At 30.7% G+C, this 20,712-nt stretch overlaps 1 protein-coding gene across 8 annotated transcripts in view; it reads left to right on the top strand.

The window, feature by feature from the left end:
• Window positions 1-20,712, top strand: part of LOC139518856 (semaphorin-1A-like) — an 84,924-nt gene that overhangs the window by 15,062 nt on the left and 49,150 nt on the right. The window contains exons 2-4 of one of the 8 annotated variants that reach the window (XM_071310486.1): window positions 141-198; window positions 2,966-3,013; window positions 14,122-14,236. The gene's annotated coding sequence lies outside the window, so the exon portion shown is untranslated. Of the gene's footprint in view, window positions 1-140; window positions 199-2,965; window positions 3,014-10,542; window positions 10,637-14,121; window positions 14,237-20,712 lie in introns of those variants that run through there. The other 7 variants (XM_071310488.1, XM_071310487.1, XM_071310493.1 and 4 more) reach the window with 7 other exon arrangements.

The following is a 20,712-nucleotide window of genomic DNA, read 5'->3' as shown; positions in this document are numbered from 1 at the left end:
ATTGTTCCCCCACAGTGGGAATTGTGGTGTGTTGTCTCGCTACTTGAAGCTGACATGTGAACTCATGTGTAAATAACAAAACGTATCGCAATACATGACCACATTGTGAAATGTATAATAAAAGGAATTTTTTTTTTCAGATCAGAAGGAGTGAATGTATTGTACCAAAAGATGAAGTGTGTCACTTTTTGTATTAAAGTATGTAAAGATATTTTAAATATTTAGTCTTTTTGTCCTTGTAAGAACACCTAAGTAAACTTACATAAAAGCATATGAGGACTTAAATATTGTTAAGTAAATAATGTGTGTTAAAAATCTGAACATAGATAAATTATTTGAACTGTTCCTTTGGAAAATATAACATCGAAAAATCAAATATGACATGAAAAGATTTTAAATAAATGCCATGGTACAGAATGTTAAAAAATGGAACTGCATTTCATTTTCTGAAATTTGATACTTAGCAACTGATTTTCAAATGGATATGATTTTTTTTTAAAATGTTTGACACAAAAGAAAGTCAATTAAAAAAATTATAGCTGAAAAAGCAATTTTTCATTAACAATCTCTTAAGTGATCTTGTACTTAATTTCGGACATATTGCTATTAAGCTAGTTAAGCAAATGTTATTTACAAAAATCTATTCAAGTACCATAGCCTATGATATTCAAAATTTTATCGTAGTATATAAAACACAATTTTCCTTTTAAAGAAATCAAGCGATCACACTAAAATAAAATGTGCGTGGATTGTACTAAAAACATTACATAAATACTGGAATTGATAGTAACTAGTAATCAAATAACACCAGAACATCAACTACTGATTTCACAAAACATCTTACGAGAAAAAATACTCACAAGTCATGAACATTTCAGTATAACTTGCGATCGATTTTTATCGTAAGATTTTTTTTTATGAAAAGACCCCAAGTACTTTAAGTCTGTACTGGTGTGGTAATTTCTTTTCATATTTTATATAATTAAGTCTATGGGTACAATCTGACATGTTTCTCCAAATGATAAAGATCAGTCCTGTGCAATAAGATACTGATACTATATTATCCCTGATAATCAGGATAATACACCGCCTCTCTATTTGTCGCAATTACTGGCCTTCACAGAAGGTTCGGTAAAAATTTTGACGTCATAGGAGAAAAAGTCTAACGCAACCATGGAAATATGATTGTTGTATGACATCAATAGTTCAAAAGAAGAAAATCTCAGGTCAAGAGTCAGAAGATTCTGATAAATAGATAAGTTAATTGTGAAAAAGAATATACATGTAGTTGTGTAAAAACTATTGCAAACCAACATAAACTTCTAATAATTGACATCATATATGTAAAATAATCCATCAGATTTGACAAATTATAATTGAAGGAGGATTTTAAATGGTTCATTTAACCATGATCACTTGTCTTTTATCTATTAAAAGTTAAAATCTCAAATTTGAACTAAATGCATTAATCAAAAATTTTAAATTTAAAAATTATTCTGTATTAAGAATCATTACAAATGCATCATGTTACAATGTAGAAATTGAATGACTCAATCGAGGAACCATAGACGACATATTCAATGTTGTCAATATGATACAGTATATATTAATGTTTTATGAAGTTAATGACTCAAAAATGATATGGTCTTATAAATTTATAATGTTTTTTGTTTAGAAAAAACATATTTATAATATGGGCCACTTTTAGTTTCTACGCCTTTAGGTTGTCTGCTTATAATGAGACCATGATTAGACAGTTTAGTATATAAGACGATTAGATTAGAATTAATAATATTTTAACCAGCGTTTCTATTTGCCTGAAGTTTGTTTCTTAAAGTTGTTAAAAATGATTCAAGCGGATTTGTTTTTTATTCTAAATCATAAAGTATTATTAATATGTTACCATATATAGTATCAGATAATACTAGCTTCAGACATTTTGTAAATTTAAGAAGTTTTAATTCATCTTTTTGAATTAATAATCCAAATTTGTTCTAAAAATAGACCATATGTTACTATAATTATCTACCACCTACTGCTACAGAAATAATGATCAGGCGAGATATGATCTTAATTGGTCAGAATCGGATAAATTAAGGTGAGAGAGGCTCATTTATAAAAGGAAATGCTTGTTCAATATGGGATGAGAAAAATTCCTGGGTAAGAAACGAAGGGTCATTGAAGTGTCTGGGAGTTGAAGGAAACATTTTAATAAGCAGACAATAAGTTTCAGCATATAAAAAGTTTAAATTTATTATACAGAAGAAATTAACAGCCCTCAAGTTTATTCAAGAATAACTGATGATATTATTCAGTCCTATTGAACTGGTATAAAAATAAAGTTTAATGTATAACTTGTATCATATCTTAAGCATTATACAGCAAAGTTAGTTTTAATTGATAATAATCTTGTCACATAATTCCTAAAAGAGGTTTGCAGTTTGTGACAATTTCATGTTATAAAATCATTGAGATTTAAATTCATATTAAACATTTTATGTATCTACCATATAATGTTTATATGTCAAGATGTATATTGGTCAAATTTTTCCATTGTAAATGTTCTGCTCTTGGTTATAATAAATGACCTTTCCTGCTATGCTGTCACTGTTCCTATCTGTCACAACCTTACCACTCTTGACCATTAGTTTCTCCGGCTCAATATGTCCTTTTTGTCACCCTGCAGACCAGTCATGGATTGTCACAGCAGCTGGGACACTAATTAACCAGAAATAGAAAGTCGTGTTTGAACCAGTGACACATTTTGATGGTGGTTTATTTGCTTTCTATAAAAGAACTAATTTCTCCATTAATCAAATAAACACAATTTGCCTGATGTGTAAATCTTCATTATTTCTGCCAATGATAAGAAACCTTTACTTTTGAATTATTTGTGCTGTACTGGTTCTGTGATTACAGTTCTAATTATCAGATATTTATTTGCACAAATTTGTATCTATCGTAGAACAGACTGAGCTTAAGTAAAAATGTAATTTGTTGGCAAACAGATTTGGTATGTATATTTTGATAAATGTAAGACTTATAGCTGTTAATTTTTGTATTATTTGGTCTTTTGTAGAGAGTTGCCTCATTGCAATCGTACCACATCTTTTTATGCCCCACCTACAATAGTAGAGGGGCATTATGTTTTCTGGTCTGTGCGTTCGTTCGTCTGTCCGTCCGTCCGTCTGTCCCGCTTCAGGTTAAAGTTTTTGGTCAAGGTAGTTTTTGATGAAGCTAAATTCCAATCAACATGAAACTTAGTACTCATGTTCCTTATGATATAATCTTTCTAATTTTAATACCAAATAAGATTTTTTACCAAATTTCACTTGAACATGTAAAATGATAGTGCGAGTGGGGAATCCACGTACTTTGGATACATTCTTGTTTTATATATAAAAGATTACCTGCATAACAAAATCATTGGTTTTTAGTTAAGTTTGCGTTGTTCAATTTTTATGATCATAGAGAAGACTGTGTCTGTGAAATTATCTGTGTAGTAAGGCCAAGAAAAAAATACATGTGTTTCAGGTAAAATCCCCTAAAAAATTAGGATCGGTAGGAAAGCAAAATAGTTTTTTTTTCAAACGTTTTTGACTGGTTCATATGGGAGAAAAATTCTGACTTTATAAGTGCTTGTCCACATAACATCCAAAAACCTTTTAAGAGTAGAGTTAGATTATAGGTACTTAAAAGTAGGGAAGGTATATACTAGTATAGGGGTACCGGAAACACATGTGTTTTCTTTTAGGTCTTACATAATCTTACTCTTATTGAAAATATCCAAATCAAGTAAATTTTGGGAAGGGTTGTAAAGAGGCGTTATGTTCACGGACAAACACGAAATAAAATTTCAATTTCACGATGAACGAAAAATAAAAAATTGCTTGCACGTTGCCGTTTTTACCAATTTCACAGTGAAGCACACACTTTTTTTACGGAAGGTTGAAATTAAAAATGGCAAAACATGTTGCACGAAAAAAAAACTTTACCACCCTCTTTGGGTATACTGATCCTCTAAATCAGAGCGACACTAATGCCAAGGAGCTTAGACATTTATCATGAATTTTGATTAGCTTTTCATTCACGTACAGTGGATATTAATTATGGCACTTGCTACGGTTACTTTAAAAAAACGAGCAGAAAATAACTATAAGATCTGGATCTACTATGTTTCTAGATGTGATTCTGATTGAAGTATAATGAAAATGGCACTTTTATCTGTCCAAGGTACAGTTTTTTTGTCAATCCCGTTATATTTCAACATAAAAATCCCGATTTCCCATGGGTAAAAAGTGGGTTTCCCATATCCCGATGTTTTTCTTTCCCGAATTCCCGATCTTTAAACAAAGCAACCCCAATTTCCCGTTGCTAAAATCGGCTAATCCCGGCGTCCTGAAAATGGTCTCACCCCCCCCCCCCCCCCCCTCATATATGTATTTGGTTTCTAAAGCTTTTATTCTGGTCAGTTTTAAACTGCTGAAGGTTTTTCTCGGGTAACATTTTATACCCAATTAAATTGATAACTAGAGCTTATGTAGGAAAAGGAAATAAATAAAGGAGTATTTGATCTGTATAATATTGAAATTTGACTTTTTTGATAGTTCTATCAATTAGAAATGTAAATCTGAAAAAGGAAATTGATACCGACTCAGACAGATATGTTCAATATGAGAGACAGTCTAGTTTGAATTAAAAAAAAGAAAAGAAAAGAAAATTTCAGACATGATCACAAGGATAGTCAGCTTTTCGAAATATTTAAGTTCTTATAAAAGATAACATTAGGATAATTTAAAGCATTCTATAGACAACTGTATCATTTTGAGGACTGAATGATGCCGTCTTGATTTCTTTTCGTTGCTGTCACACATTATTCTCAGGCCTTATACTTCATTTTAATGTGTGTAAAGTGTTGGGTTTTTTTCAAACACAATGACTCCTTACAATACTTTAGACAAACAAAAAACTGAGTTCACTTTTTGGCAGTAGACGGAACAGGATACTTTTGAATATTAATTGCATTATAAAACTGTCATATAGAGGAGACAAAGACAAAAGCAAAAACAGAAGAAAAGGATACCTTGAGAAACATAGTTGAGCCAGAAAAAATACATTTGTAAGGTGAAACAGTTGCACTATATTCAATAATGTTTTGGTAAACGCCTTGAAATATAGTACTGGAAATCTCTTCTTTCAATTTACTACTAACTTGTTTTTCTTATATTTCTACTTAATGAAATGCGTATCTTAAGTATAAACATCCTTGAATTTTTTATTTTTCATTCATGAAATTTCACACTTTATAGGGAGTGTTGAAATTAAAGTCAATCTTGTTTTCAAGGTCTATGATGGACATTAATGAACATTTCCTACAGTGTTATGAAATCCATTATGCCTTGAAAATCAGACCTGGTATAAACTGACGAGCTGACACTCCAGCCCCTTTGTCCAAACATGACACTAATTATAGGCTAGAGTCGCCATAAATGAAGTCACTACTCTAAAGGAAAATTAAATAATAATAGCAGTACATATTCATTACTAGTAAATTTGGTTGACATTATTAAATTGAACAAGCAGGGTTTAAAATACATAATGATTGTTAAATGCATCCTATTAAGTAAATTTCTATTATACGGTTACAAGTGAGTGCCAATCAGGTGAATTAACTTTAGTATTATCTGGTCTGTTCAGCAAGTGACTTTATCTCCTAATAGAAAGGTTAAACTGGGCAGAAGGGAGGCCTTAACTTAATAAGTCTGGCTATAATCTTTGAATTGGAAATATTTCCAAATAAATTGAATTTGTGAAGTATGATTAATTTTCTGCATCAGAAGTAGTACCAGTATGACAGATAGTTATAAGTAATCATATTTTGCAGGGAAGAGCAGAAAATTGTTAGATTTTAAGCTTATGCAAATGCTTAGCTAGGATTTTTCTGCATTACATGGCTGTCAAAAAATAATGATTTACACATTTTTGTTTGACTGATAAAACACAAACAGTTTTGTCTAAAAAAATAAAGGTACATTATTAAATTTTATAAAAGTCAGAATTGGTTGAAGATTTAGGAAGGTAAATGGTACCTTTTACTTGTGATTTCTATGTTTTTTGGGAAAAATGCTAAATACATGAATAATTCCATGCAATTTACTCTTTTCAGATGAGGTCTACAAATGGTTGTTCCATTTACCTTGTTGTACTTAATTGATTAAGCATTGATCATGGTTAACCTTCATAGGAGCAAGGTTTTAAAAAAGTAGACATACTTCTTGTTTTTTGTCTCGCTTGACTGAGTCAAAACGAGACAATAGTAGGTATGCTATTTATTATTGGCCACGCCCCCTCAGTTATGGTCTATTGACTTTGAAACTTTTGCTTAGTTTTCATGTATTAGTTTGTGATTAGGTCAGTTTATGGGGAACAGGTAGTGGTAAGTTAATGATATTTGGTATGCAGTTGTATTAGCATTGGGATATATCATTGCCATGGAGATTATTTGGCCCCGCCCCCTCAGTCATGGTCTATTGACTTTGAAACTGTTGTTTAGTTTTCATGTATTAGTTTTTGATTAGGTCGGTTTATGGTAATCCACTAGTGGTAGGTCAATGCTATTTGGTATGCATGTGTATTAGCATGGCACATCTCATTACTATTGAGATTATTTAACCCCACCCCCTCAGTTATGGTTTATTGACTGTGAAATTTTGCTTATATAGTTTACATGAATTATTATTTGTGTAGGTTTGTTTTACGCGAACTACTTATGATAAGTCAATGGTATTTGGTATGCGTTGTATTAGCATTTGCACATCTCATTTCCATGTTTTACCATGTACCTTCAGTCATTATGTTCATTGACTTTGAATATTCCCAAATCTTACACATTCACTTAAAGACTGTTGCTATTTTAATTTAAACATTTGCATTATGGAAATTACCAAAAAGTGAGACATATCTCTGTGATAATATTTTATTGTTTGGCATACCCTTCCTTAGGCACCTGAGATCTTCTTGGTTTTTAGTATTGCTCTGCAGTCTAGGTATTCTGTGAAGTGTTAAGTAGACTGTTGTTACCATGATATTGTTGGTCTCTCTTTTACTTGCCACATGAAGTTGCAAGGTTTTTTTTATTGTCCCTTTAGTATCTTTGGCCTATAATTTATATTAAAAATCTGTTTTGGTTTCATAGCTTTTATTTGCTTTTATTATAATTAATGAGTTGCATCATTTGCTCTTGTTCATTCATCAAATTGTCATAATCATGCATTTTCTATAATCTCATATTATCGCTAGTGATTTTTTGGTTCCTTAATTGACAATAATAGGTACATGAACAGAATTGAATATGGAACAACTCCGATCACTTGGTACAAATTTTGAAATAAAAAGTATGACTCACATCTGCATTATGTTGGATCACTAAAGTGCAGTGGATAAGAGCTTTAATAGACTATCACCACTCCAAGAAATATCTTGGAATAGAACATGAAATTGAAATTTGCTGGATTGGAAAACTTGATTTAAGATTTTTTTTATAGATATTGTCTATATGAGTGGGGCTATCGTAAATCAATTACAGCTTCCAGACAACTTAACCTTCCTTTCCCAGACTTGATGATTTAACTGAGAAAAGTAGGATTGATTAGGAGTTTCAAAGCATGTCATATTTTCTGTTTGGTACTGAAATTTAATATCCGACATGACAGGTATCTGTTTAATAATACAAGGCCATGATTTCTCCAGAGAGTCACATATTCTGATTTAATTTTCTGTCCATTGATTTGTAATATAAAAAAAAAATTAACAAGATACCAAAGGGACAATAGAAACCCTAAAAATGCCCTTTAGATGTCTTTTAACATGTTTTTTTATTGGTTTGTTGTCTCATTATCTTCATTTATTTATATCCAAAACCTTCGCTAAATGAAAAAAGATGAATAAGTTCTTAAGTTCACCATTTTTCACAAAAAACTACACAGAAAACAAAAAATATGAAATACTAATACTATTAAAAAAAGGTGTTGAACTCTGGGATACTGGAAGGGTCAGCTGTTGCTAGTCTGTACTAATTATATTATGAAAAGGCTCTATTATAATTGCACAACTCTGATATTTATTCCAATTAAATTATTTAAAAAGTCATGTAGATTTAAGTATAATAAAATTTGAGTACCGGTAATTTTTTTTAAACATATTTCAGTTTCAATTTAATATTTAGTTGTAAACAACATCCTGCAGATATTTCTTTAATTGTTTACCTTATTTGGCATCGCAATGTAACTTAGTCTGATTTTAAATTTCCAGGAGTGTCTTATTATTATTAATAAATAAATTTTGACCTTAAAATGCTTAAAAGTGTTAATTTTCCTTTTTTTTCCATTTCCAACCTCCACTCACTCTTACAGGGGTTGTGCTATATTGAGGTAGGCGTTAATGTGGTCAGGAACGTAATTAATGACATTTTACAGAGACATGTAGGCTTATTTCCTGTTTATATTATAAAAAAATCACAACTGTACAAACAATTTCCTTGAAAATTATTATTTTGATTTTATTTTTAGTCTGATATTTGACTATTGTTATTTTGTTATTCAATTTTACTCCTGTGAAATGATTTTATCTTGTTACCCACCATTTTTTTTATATGAAAATGCCTGTACCAACTAAGGAACATGGCAGTTGTTTTCCATTAGTTTTGGTAATTCTTAGTGTAGGCTTTAGTTGTTTTCCATTGGTTCTGGTAATTCTTAGTGTAGGCTTTAGTTGTTTTCTATTGGTTCTGGTAATTCTTAGTGTAGGCTTTAGTTGTTTTCCATTAGTTCTGGTAATTCTTAGTGTAGGCTTTAGTTGTTTTCCATTGTTTCTGGTAATTCTTAGTGTAGGCTTTAGTTGTTTTCCATTGGTTCTGGTAATTCTTAGTGTAGGCTTTAGTTGTTTTCCATTAGTTCTGGTAATTCTTAGTGTAGGCTTTAGTTGTTTTCCATTGGTTCTGGTAATTCTTAGTGTAGGCTTTAGTTGTTTTCCATTGGTTCTGGTAATTCTTAGTGTAGGCTTTAGTTGTTTTCCATTAGTTCTGGTAATTCTTAGTGTAGGCTTTAGTTGTTTTCCATTGGTTCTGGTAATTCTTAGTGTAGGCTTTAGTTGTTTTCCATTAGTTCTGGTAATTCTTAGTGTAGGCTTTAGTTGTTTTCCATTGGTTCTGGTAATTCTTAGTGTAGGCTTTAGTTTGATTTTGTCAGTTTTTTTTATACTTCCCCTTTTTGAAATTATCTTGGAGTTCAGTATTTTTGTTGTACTTTTTATTTTCTCAAAGATTAAGATTAAGAGTTCCAAAAGTTCAATTTTGATTTTCTTTTTGAAACAGCAAATAATAGAATTAAATAGACCTGACTACTTTTTTGAACATATAAATATTTTAACATGTTCATTCATTTCTGCATGTAATCTGATGTTGTAATTTGAATGATGCATTGTAAAGAATGTCAATAGTCTGTATTATATGTCATTGACTGATTTCATGATTTTAGTTCTAATGACTTAACACCTACAGATTGAACTTAGCAAACTCCCAAAGAACCTCAGAAAAAAGGATTGTCTATACATCAATTTTTAACATCGCTCTCCAGTTCTGAAAAATTCAAAGACGATGGCTTTGTCTTGTTATAGAAATGGACAATGCTTAAATATTGATTTGCAATGAAGTCAAACTAATACTTAATACTTTGTCGAAGCTGCATGTTATTTATAAACACTGCTTCCGAAGAAGGAGAAAATTGGTAATCTTTATATGCAGTGATGCAACAATCCATTATAAATTAGTAATTTGAATGAAGATTAGCAAGGAAGATCTAAAGTAATGGCAGCTTGCACACAGCATTTCTCAATGTTACATAATCAGATATCTGTGGAAATGAGATCAATGCGTAACTTAATAATGGGTTTAGATTTTGTTTAATGCATGGTATACAGTATAGATTCCAACACTGCATCAAGTGTGTAGCAATATTTCTCCACTTGATAAGTTAGAAATGTGAGGCTTGCCGAGTTTTTTAAATTATCAATATGTATCTCTGGAGAAGGAAGAAATGAGTTGTAATACACAAGATATATATTTTGGTGGAATCTCTTTCTCTTATGAATTTTAAACGATATCTTATAAAGTTTATTCTTTCTTTTTAAAGATATGTAGAAAGTTGTTACGTTATAAGACATGGTTGCCTTGTTTCAAGATGTCACAATAGGAACTTCAGAAGAAATCAATAAAATTTGATGTCGTAATTAAATTTTGACCAATCAATTCATAGGAAAAGAGGTTTTCTCTATAGCGATGAGAAATATATTTCTCACACTGATCTGAAAAATGTGAAAATAGCATTAAAATTTGAGAAATTGACAATGTTCACATGTTATTGTTAAATGTTAAGTTGATAAATTACATAACTGTACTTTAAACACTTAATTTTAACCCTATCAATTAAAGTTAGTTGACCTCAGACAACTTCAACTGTTTAATGTATGCACTTTTTATGCACATCATTTTGTCTCATGAATTTGTCTTCCTGAACTATACATCTTGAATGGAGGTTATATGTTCCCTAAAACATGCTTTGAATGTTGAAATAGACATCAGGTATGTGTTTTGATTAAAATGAGGGTCTCTGTAGATATTAGGTCTAGGTGTTAATCTTTTGAGACCCCTTGCCTCTAACCTCTGAGGTTGTGAGTCTGAACTAAGCTTAGGTGTTAATGTGTGCTCGTCTCTAATTTTGCCAATTATTCTATCTTAAGGTTGATGGTTCTCAGCTGGAACTCTTTGGCTACTTGCATGAAATAAAAAGATGCTGTTGAATCTGGTGTTGGAAATCCAACAAACGAACAATCGAACAAACTTTACAGAAGAAATCTTTCATCTAAATTAGTTAAGAACTTAAAATAAAATAATAAAAAAATACAAGTTGTAATCAGATACATATATATAGTACCAGGAGTCCAGGTGTACACCTCCTATACTAGATCTTGTGGCAAATAGCTAGAACTCAACCTTTTCAATAATTAAGTAGCACACTTGCCTGTTATCAAAGGAAATTTGAAGACAGGTTGTTGTAAAATTTGAAGAACTTTGAAAGTGATCATATGATAAGGTCAAAGTGTCACAAAATGTTTAGAGTCAAATTTTCAAAGGCAGTTTAGATATATATGCATAAGAGCAATTAATGTAACTGTATTCAATGCAGTTATGTTTTATTCAACCAGATATTTTAATCTTATGATATCAAAATGAAAGGAGATAAATTTTTGTGTGAATTCATGTTTCTATATTTTGATAGTCCTAATTGCTACAATTCTATCTGGAACTATCTGCATCTTTTTTGGTTAGTTATACATGTATTAACAAGGATTTTTTTATAAATCCTTGATATAAGATGAAATGGGGAATATGTCAGTAATGTCAAAGAGACAACAACCTGACCAAACAGCAGATAACAGTCAAAGGCCACCAATTGGTCTTCAATGTAGCAAGAAAATCCTTCACCCGAAGGTGGGCCTCAGACAGCTGGCCCCTAAATAAAAATGTGTACTAGTTCAGTGAAAATGAATGAATTGAGATGTCATTTGTTGATTTCTTTGTTATTTGGTTGCTGCCTACCCCTCTACCCATGAGGAGCAGTGGCGGATCCAGGGGGGGGGGGATTTCTGGGGGTTGGAACCCCCCTTTTTTTTGGCAGATCAATGCATTTGAATGGGAGCATATAGTTTGAACCCCCCTTTACTCTGAGTTGGGAACCCCTCCTTTTTAAAATGGCTGGATCCGTGCCTGAGGAGCTACATTTATTGTTTATAATCCAGACTTTTTTACTGGTTCCAATCCAAACTTTATCTAGTTGTGGGACCCTTTTTTCAAATTCCTGTATCTACATATAGGTAAAGGGCTAAAAGAAGGCAATAATAGGACAAAATCACACTGAATACTGGTTTGGTCTTATTTCTTCTAGTGTTTGTTGAAGGTTTTTCAGGTATTGGTTAATCAGGTAAAAATGGGCTGATCAAGGTTCATTGACTTGATTCACATACACATTCATTATCTACATGTAATCTTTCACATGTAAAATAATATTAGAATGCACTAAAGATGTGATGAATTAGGAGTACTTTTGCCAATAATTTCTTCATTGCAGTAATTGTTTTATTTTCATAGATTAAAAACAAAAGTTGTCTTATTTCTTTTATAAATCAGTATTTATGAAAAAACCATCTGGAATTATCATTTTATGTTTCATTTACTTTAATAACAAAACAATTATTATTTTAGATAGACATTGATTTAGACTAACAGGTTTAAAAGCTAGTTGTCATTTTGCAGGAGTATGAGAAAGTGTTGATTCAAATTGTAGTGATTGATAGAAACAGAATTATACAGTAGCCAGATTGTTACTGTAGACTTTTAATCAACACTTTACATTATATATTTTTGTTCTGACACAATTCAAGATTTCAATGTTGTGTGGTAAATGATTGGTTGAAATTATGCTGAGGTCAAACGCACCAATCTGTTAAAATTTTGCTTGTTGAAATTGAAGAATTACTGAGATTGATCAAGTTTTGTGAGACATTATTGATATGGTGTTTTGACTGGTCTTTGTGTTACATCAATCCTAATCCAAATATTGGATGTACCAAGAATTTACTATACAAATCCTTGAATGTACTTTTATTTTATTGTTAAGACGTGTCTCCATCTCAGTTTTGATTTTAAAATTCATGTAAATATACGCTTGTTCATTAATAAAATTTGGATTGTTAGATTCCTAAGTTGACCCTTTATGGATTTAGCCATATCTTAGGTCCCTGCTGTCAAAGAAAGTTCAGCCAGGGCAGTTCTAAAAAAGTATGGAAGGTCATACATGCCATAAAGAATGGTGGTCACCATCTTCACTACAGGTGGGATTTGGGGTTAAGGGGTTAAGGATGCTATAAACAGTTTCGTATAAAAAACTAGGGGTTATTCCCCGCCTAAAAATAGACATGGAAGGAAGTCCCCTTTTATCAACATAACTGGTGAAAAAGTATCATGTTTTTTGTATTTGGTTGTAAAAATATGTTAATTAACTTCAGTTAAAACAGGTTGAATGATTAAAATTATTTAAAAAATTAGATTAAATATACATGTTTTGAGGGGAGACAACGCTGTAAACATCCTGTTTTTTTGGCAGTGAAAATTGAAAACTTATTTGCAGCCACTGTAGCTCTTTTAGGAGCAGGCAAACATACCCTGAAGCATGAATTTTTTGAAAGACCAGGTAAAAATCTATGAAATTCATACAGTTTTGATTATGAAAAATGTGCATGCATAATGTCTTCATGGGTGTGCACATGACCTGATTTAAGTTTTTTAAGCTTAAATAAGGCAATGTTTTTACCATTTTCTCTGGATAAAACTTTTTTATACTATTAAAAGTAGACTTTATTTTTGTTTCATTATAAACTAGAGAACATTCTGATTCCAGTGATATCTAGTTTTATACAAGTATCTTTATTAATCAGTCCACCACTAAGGGTCACTTATGCATGGTCCCTCAAAATATGACGTCATAGAAAAAAACTGTTGATTGCACCCTAAGGAAATGTGGTATGTTTGTCAATGTAACCTATATAGACCAAAGGATGTAGATGTATGCAATTAAAGGTTACTGTATGGCCTTCAATAATGAGCAAAATCCATACTGTATACTGTATAGTAAGTTATAAAAAGACTTATAAGACAAAATGTGAAACAATTCAAACAAGAAAACCAAAAGCCTGGTGTCACTCACTAAAGAAAATGTCTGTCTAAATGATTAAATCCTTTTTCCTAGGAATATTTTAATGGAGTTATTTCTGTTTCATTGAAAATTGATATTTTTGAATCTCAATAGAGATTTTATATGTATTTATAGGGTAAAATATATATTGTCTAGAAAAACAAATGTTTTTAAATGTCACAAATTGTATTTGTGATATGATCATATTATTGTATATTTGTTCTAGTTATCACACGATTTGTCTGTATAAGAGCTATACAGTTAAGTATATAAGTAGCAACACATTTTCTTAAGATGTTTTTTTTTTCTTTTCCAGATTGCGTAACAAGTACGATGTGGTAATTGGATTTAATAAGAAGTAAACAAGTTATTACGTCCATAGAACTTGGTAAATGGTGGTACAACAATACGACTTTTCAGGAGAATCGTACGTAAACAAGTAGTGATGTCATAATTACTGTAAATTGTCCGTAATTGACTGATCTTGTCATGTCCCAGAATATTTATCAGGCAAAATCAATTACGTCATTTAAAATAGTGGTAATAAGAACTCTCTTAGAGAACAAAGCTTAATTGGTTCACAGTTAGCTTAAATCAATTAGATGTTGTTGTAGTGGGGAAACAAGAACATCCGCTTCATTATTGCAATGAGGTCTGCTACTATTTGTTATTAACCTGTTTCATTTGCAAGTAATTGTAACCCTTTGTAATCTTTAAATATGACCTTTTGTTAATATCAGGTAGAAAATTATCGACAAATAGATACACAACCATATTTGCAGATAACCACAATGTAAATAATATTAAGTAAATATTAAGGACTTGAGTTTATGGGTAAAACACATTATCTTGAAGTGCTTCTTTACATAAAGGTTTTGTATCTGCAGGTGGAGTACTTGTATAGGCATGTTTTATAGGTTGATGGTCAGAATATCGTATCTTGGAGAAAATAATATTACGGATATTAATGTACTTACTGTTTTTTTCGCTTTTACATACATCATATATTAACCAATGTATTTTATTAACCAGAATTAACGTACATGTATAATGAATGAGCTGCTGCATTAGAAAACATTATCAAAAAACGATTTTATACAAAGAAATAAAAAGTTAATTTTAATAATACAAAGAAATAAAAAGTTAATTTTGTACAAAGAAAGTATCTTAAGTATCTTAAGGATGTATGGGAGGAAGACACCTTAAAAAAAAGAAAAAAAAAAGGGGGATATAACTTCTTGAATGCATTTTTTTTTTTATTGAATTGCAATACCTAGATAGATTTCAAAAATTAAAGAAAATTGGCAATTAGAAGGTAATCTTTAAAGAAAGAAATATCCTCATTGGAAAAAAACTGAACAATACACCAAAAAAGTAATTTCTACTAATGGCTAGAAAACCCTTTGAAACAGTGAAAACACATGTATATGCCACTCAAAACAAATATGCTCATGAAATGCAGTGAGAACATTGTTGACCATTCACTCAAGCACATCGTTTTTAGCTATAGGTCACATTACAGCCTTCAAAGTGAGCAAAAATAATAATTGTAAAGTGAGCTAAAGAAGGACCCAACATGACAAAATGTAAAGAAATTCAAAAGAGAAAACCAACTGCATGATCTAAGGTGATCCAGGAGGCCTAAGTGGCCTTTCATGGGAAAATTTGATTGTATATATAGGGAATCACTGAAGCATTACTGGAGCACCCCCACTCTTTCTGTCAGTCAGCGGGCCCCCCTTATAAAAAGTTCTGGATCTGCCACTGAACTGCTTCATTTATGTACAAGTCAGTTAATCAAAAACAAATATGATAGACAGCAACCAACAGCAAAACAGGTTCCTGAATTATATTATAAATTCAGGACCACTTTGTTTCCAATGATATAATACTATAAACATTTATTTTGAGGCTTTATCATTATCACATCTGCCATAGAACAAATTTCTGATGTTACACTTTTTTGTCCTTTTTCATAGCTGATTCATTGGGAAAAGTATTAAAGATAATTAATTTTCATTGGTTTCATGGACAATTTAAAAATAAATTGAATTGTAGTGTAAATGATTTTCAGATTTACCACGCAGACTCTTCAGTTTCCAGGTATTCTGACAGAGTGGGGGGATTCTTACCACACAATATCATGTGCAACTTGTTGATGCTAATTGAAAAATTTTCCGTGACAAATCTTGCATGGGCAATTGTGCATTATCTGACCACACAGGATATCTCTACATGTATTTACACATTATTCTTTTTAAGATAAGACTTTAGAAGTGACATGTACATCATGTAAAAATCACGCGACAATCTTAATGAAGAGTAATAAAGTAGGAGTGATGCAACACCCCTGTAAAAACATGATATGCATCTTATAAAACATTGTACATTTCCGAAACTTACACGGAAATGAAATTGCAATAATCCTCAAATCATACGTTTATAATCTAATTGATCTCCTATTTCAAGGAAAATGATGAATATAAAGTTTGGGTCCGTTTGTAACAATTGTTTTAGGAAAGTGGGTATACTTGACTCGATGAGAGGATATCCTTTTGTACTTTAAATAGGTCCATTCATTTATATTACTATTTTCACAATGAGCGGAAGAGGAAAAGGAAACATTGAAAAAGTGGATTCTCAAAAAATAGGTCGGGTCAGGAGTATGATGAAAAAACTTTTAAAGCTTGTTCTGCGGATGTGAAAATAAAATTATCTGATACAGTTCTGTTTCTAAATGGTACCAAATGTTACAAACTAATTTTGGTTTCAGAAAGGAATCAACTACTTCCTTTGAATTGTTATGAGTCTTACAAATATGAAAATATAGATATAAGCAAAATGGAAATGTTGAATGATTGCCAATGGGAAAAATGAATTTTTACCCACAAAAGCCAAAGGCCAAGGATATAAACAACTACAGTTAACCATACAACCTTCAACACAGAGCAAAACTCTTAATGTAAAAGTAAGCTTTAAAAGGTCCATACATAACAAATTGTAAAACTATTTAAAGAGAAAATCAACAGCCTTATTTATTCTAAAATAATTGTAGCAGATAGAGACAGGGTAAACTTCTAGAGGCAGCAACACAACAACAGAAGTTAAGCAGATATAGTTCAAGTTGTGTTGGTATATTCTTTTATAAATCATATTTACCCTAACCTTTAGATACTGCTTAATGTAACATAAGGAGTCGGATTTTTTCAAAGTTTACATCACATATGAATTATGTGTGTTTAAAACAGCAGCTCAATCAGAATTTTCAGTATGAGAAGGAAGAATCTGAAGGATAAGATTGCTAGTCTCTGAGGAGGTTTAACTAAGTTAGAAATGATATGAGGTGTTATCTGAGAATGTTTCTCCAGAGGCAGAGTGATAGATAATTAGACATCCTATCTGAGGTTGTCTGAATTCCAAGTCATGCATACATGAGTTGCATGATTCTTGCAATTTGAAAAGATTCAAAATAATTTAAAGTTCTCTGAAAAAGATAAGATGTTCATATGCTATCAGACACAGGGGGTGGAAATTTACTGAAAACCATGCATGTATGCTGTCTTACCCAGGGGTTTGGAAATTACTATAAAAAAGGCTATTTGTTTGATGTCCTATCCAGGGGGTTTGGAAATCACTGAAGCTATCTCAACCAGGAGGTTCAGACAGACAAGAGTATCTCAGTCAAAAGCAACCATGCAAATTTTAATCAATTGCAGAATAATAAAAAAATATTCTTCTGCCAACTTCAAAAGAAATGCATAAATCATAATTACAACTAACAACAAAAGCCAATAACTGTTAAAATTTCAATGAAATTAAAAAATGGAAAAAAAATATGGAACATTATGCTTACAATTTAATTATTTCTTAACAGTCATTGAACATGTAAACTGTGGAATTTACTCTAGGTTATATAATATACAAGTACCGAATCTGTCTTAAAAGAATTTAACTTTCAAGTAGCGTTTTTGTATGATAATGGAGCATCTTCATTATACATGGTATTTTTATAGCATTTCTTTGTAAATCACAAGTGTTTGTTTGTGTTTGAATATCAGAGGAATTTAGAAAATTTGTTAATTAGGTCTTAAAAATGATCGTAAAAATTTAAACTATCAAAAAAAGATATAGATTCTGTTGAGCAGTGATTTACTTTGGGCAATACAGATTCTTTTGACAGAAGAATATTAACTTTTTTTTGAAGGACAGGAATAATTAGGCACTAACCTTTCATCTTCTGAGGGGGTATGGGAGTTTTTTTTGTTGATAATTTTTTTCTACATTTCTTATGAAAAAAATATAATTTCAGAGGGAAAGTGAAGAAAATGTTTGTTTCTATTGAAAATTTAAAAAATGATTATAAATGCAATTCAAATTAAGTTTTAAAACAATATCTGTTCCTGTATGTTACCCATTTTTTTTAATTTTTTTTTTAAATAATTCAAAAATTTTCCTAAAAAGACAGACTTTTCCACACATATTATGAATGGCTTTGCCCTAAGCCTTACAAAATGCTGTATTAAAGGAAATGTTATGGTGACTGCTTTAATCAGTGATATGTAGCATGGATTATGATTCTTGATGCCCTATTTTTACCCTTAGATTCATTAAAGATGAATTAAAAGATAAAGAAAACAATCAATCTTTTCTATAGGTTCAAAAGAAATAGCACCAAGGAACAATTTAATTTGAACATGAACTATATAGCCACAACTTTTGAAATTTAATCAAATTAACCACAAGTCACCTCACCCCTCTTAAGAATTTTAGAACTTTGATTGTTCGCCTTCATTCAACAGTGTTTTATTTGAAAATTATATTAACTTTATTGAAAATAAATTAAAGATCAATCTCATACATTATACAATACAAGGGAGATAATACCCTTTAAAGGGATTTAGAAAGCTTTTAATTGGTCGAAAAATTGTTTATTTATTATTTATTTCTTATCTTAAATAGCCATCAAGATATCAAGAGGTGTCCTTTGTATTGTCACAATTAGTTTACTTAAAACATTGTATTATTGCTTTTATTTGATGTCCACTATGGCCAATTCCTTTGATCTGACCTAATTAAGATAACAATAAAAAACAACATACAACCACATAGATAATGTCCAGTTTTACATCTAGCCAGTGGTCATTTTGAATGTTGATCCCTGATTTATTACCTACGTAAATGTATTTAATTATCTATATCAGTTGAATGGCTTTATAAGAACATTACCACAGTATGACAAGGTACTTACTGGATAATTATTACTTGTCAATGGAATATTTTTGTCCACAAAATTCGGTCTTACAAGACTGTTTCTTCCACAATGTTATTTCTTACATAATGATCTACTAATTGTCATATAATTGTCTAGTAATGGGTTTGGGTAAGAAGGGTATTTCAATTAAAGGAAGGGTTCAGCTTGTTGGATTTGATATTACAATGTACTTAGTACAGATATATGTCTAAGTGCATCTTGATGTTCTAAACCACATCAGAAGTAAATAACTAGGGCATCTGGGATCCTATATAGTTATAACTTAGGACCAGAAATATGTCAGAAATTTTTAAATGAGTTGGAATCCATAATGTTATAATTTGTCTTGTCTGTCATTGTTCCCCACCAGTTGAAAGTAGTAATTATAATGGTATACTAATTTGTACTACTAAAACCAAATGCTAGAAGAAAAAATGTTTTGAATGAATATCCAGGTTGAAGAAATGGTTAAAAAAAAAACCCAGCAAAAACGGAAACTGTTAATACATTATAGTAATACAAACAGCTTAAATTACCCACAATTCCAGGGCACTGTCCCTCGATACCAGTTTTAGAATCAAACTTTTACGGAATACTGAAGTCTACAGAAAAATCAAATATGTCAGAACAATCTTCATTGATTATAATGTTAAAAATTTTATGAATATGGAAATATTTCTGTGTACCAAATTGGCTAATCTCTTATGTGCTTTCATTGTGGGACTAATACATACATATAAAGGTAATGGTTCTAGATTTACCCAACCAAAAAATTAATAGCAGGCAATGATACTCAGAGGACGTTTTAATTTCACATACTAGAACACCCTCCCCTTCAAGATAAAAGGTTTAAATTTTCTTTGAAATTGAACTTAATTTAACATGGAACAGTCCTGTTATGATGTTTGCATATGCAAGTGTTCTATTTAGAAAACAAAATGTTTTATTTGATAGATGAATTTGCAGGCGTTTCTCTAAAATTATAATAGCCTAAAACTTGACATCTCTCTGGTTACAGTATCATGGGTTTTAGATTGCATGAAAAATAATAAATCCCTTTATTAAAAAAGATCCATCAACTCCAAACTAAACACAAACTACTCATCCCAACACAAATAGAATTAGCTTTTACATCAAATTCTGGTCACATATCTCTTTTGTTGAATCTAAACACTGGTAAGATTACACTGATTAAATTAAACAGAAATAATTGATAGAAAACAAGTTTCTTTTTGTTGTGTAAACAGGCCATGATCTTCTCTTTTTGTTGTATAGACAGACCATCATCTTGTAAATTACATTCAGTTTATCAAAGTAAATAAGAGAATTGTCCAAAACAGATCAGTTTCTGTACCTTTTATGTGATTAATTTCTCAAGGAGCACTTCATATTACTTTGAGATACATTTTCAGCTGATGTTGCAAAACTTGTCTTTGCTAAACTATTTTTAATAAAAAATACTGTAGATTCAGAAAATTTTGCATGCATTTATTATTGTGATTTCAAGAAATGAGGTATATATAAGAATAATGCTATTATAATTTAGATTGAAAACTATTTTATAAAACTTTTCAAGTAATGTTTTGAACCAATTGTCTGTTTACAGTTCTCATCAAGTTCTTGCTGAATTGCTCAATTTAAATGTGCATTTTTTTA

The sequence above is a fragment of the Mytilus edulis genome, chromosome 4, assembly GCF_963676685.1.
Source record: "Mytilus edulis chromosome 4, xbMytEdul2.2, whole genome shotgun sequence".
Classification (NCBI taxonomy): domain Eukaryota; kingdom Metazoa; phylum Mollusca; class Bivalvia; order Mytilida; family Mytilidae; genus Mytilus; species Mytilus edulis.
The sequence above is the reverse complement of the archived record's forward strand: the minus strand, read 5'-3'. Positions and strand labels throughout refer to the sequence as shown.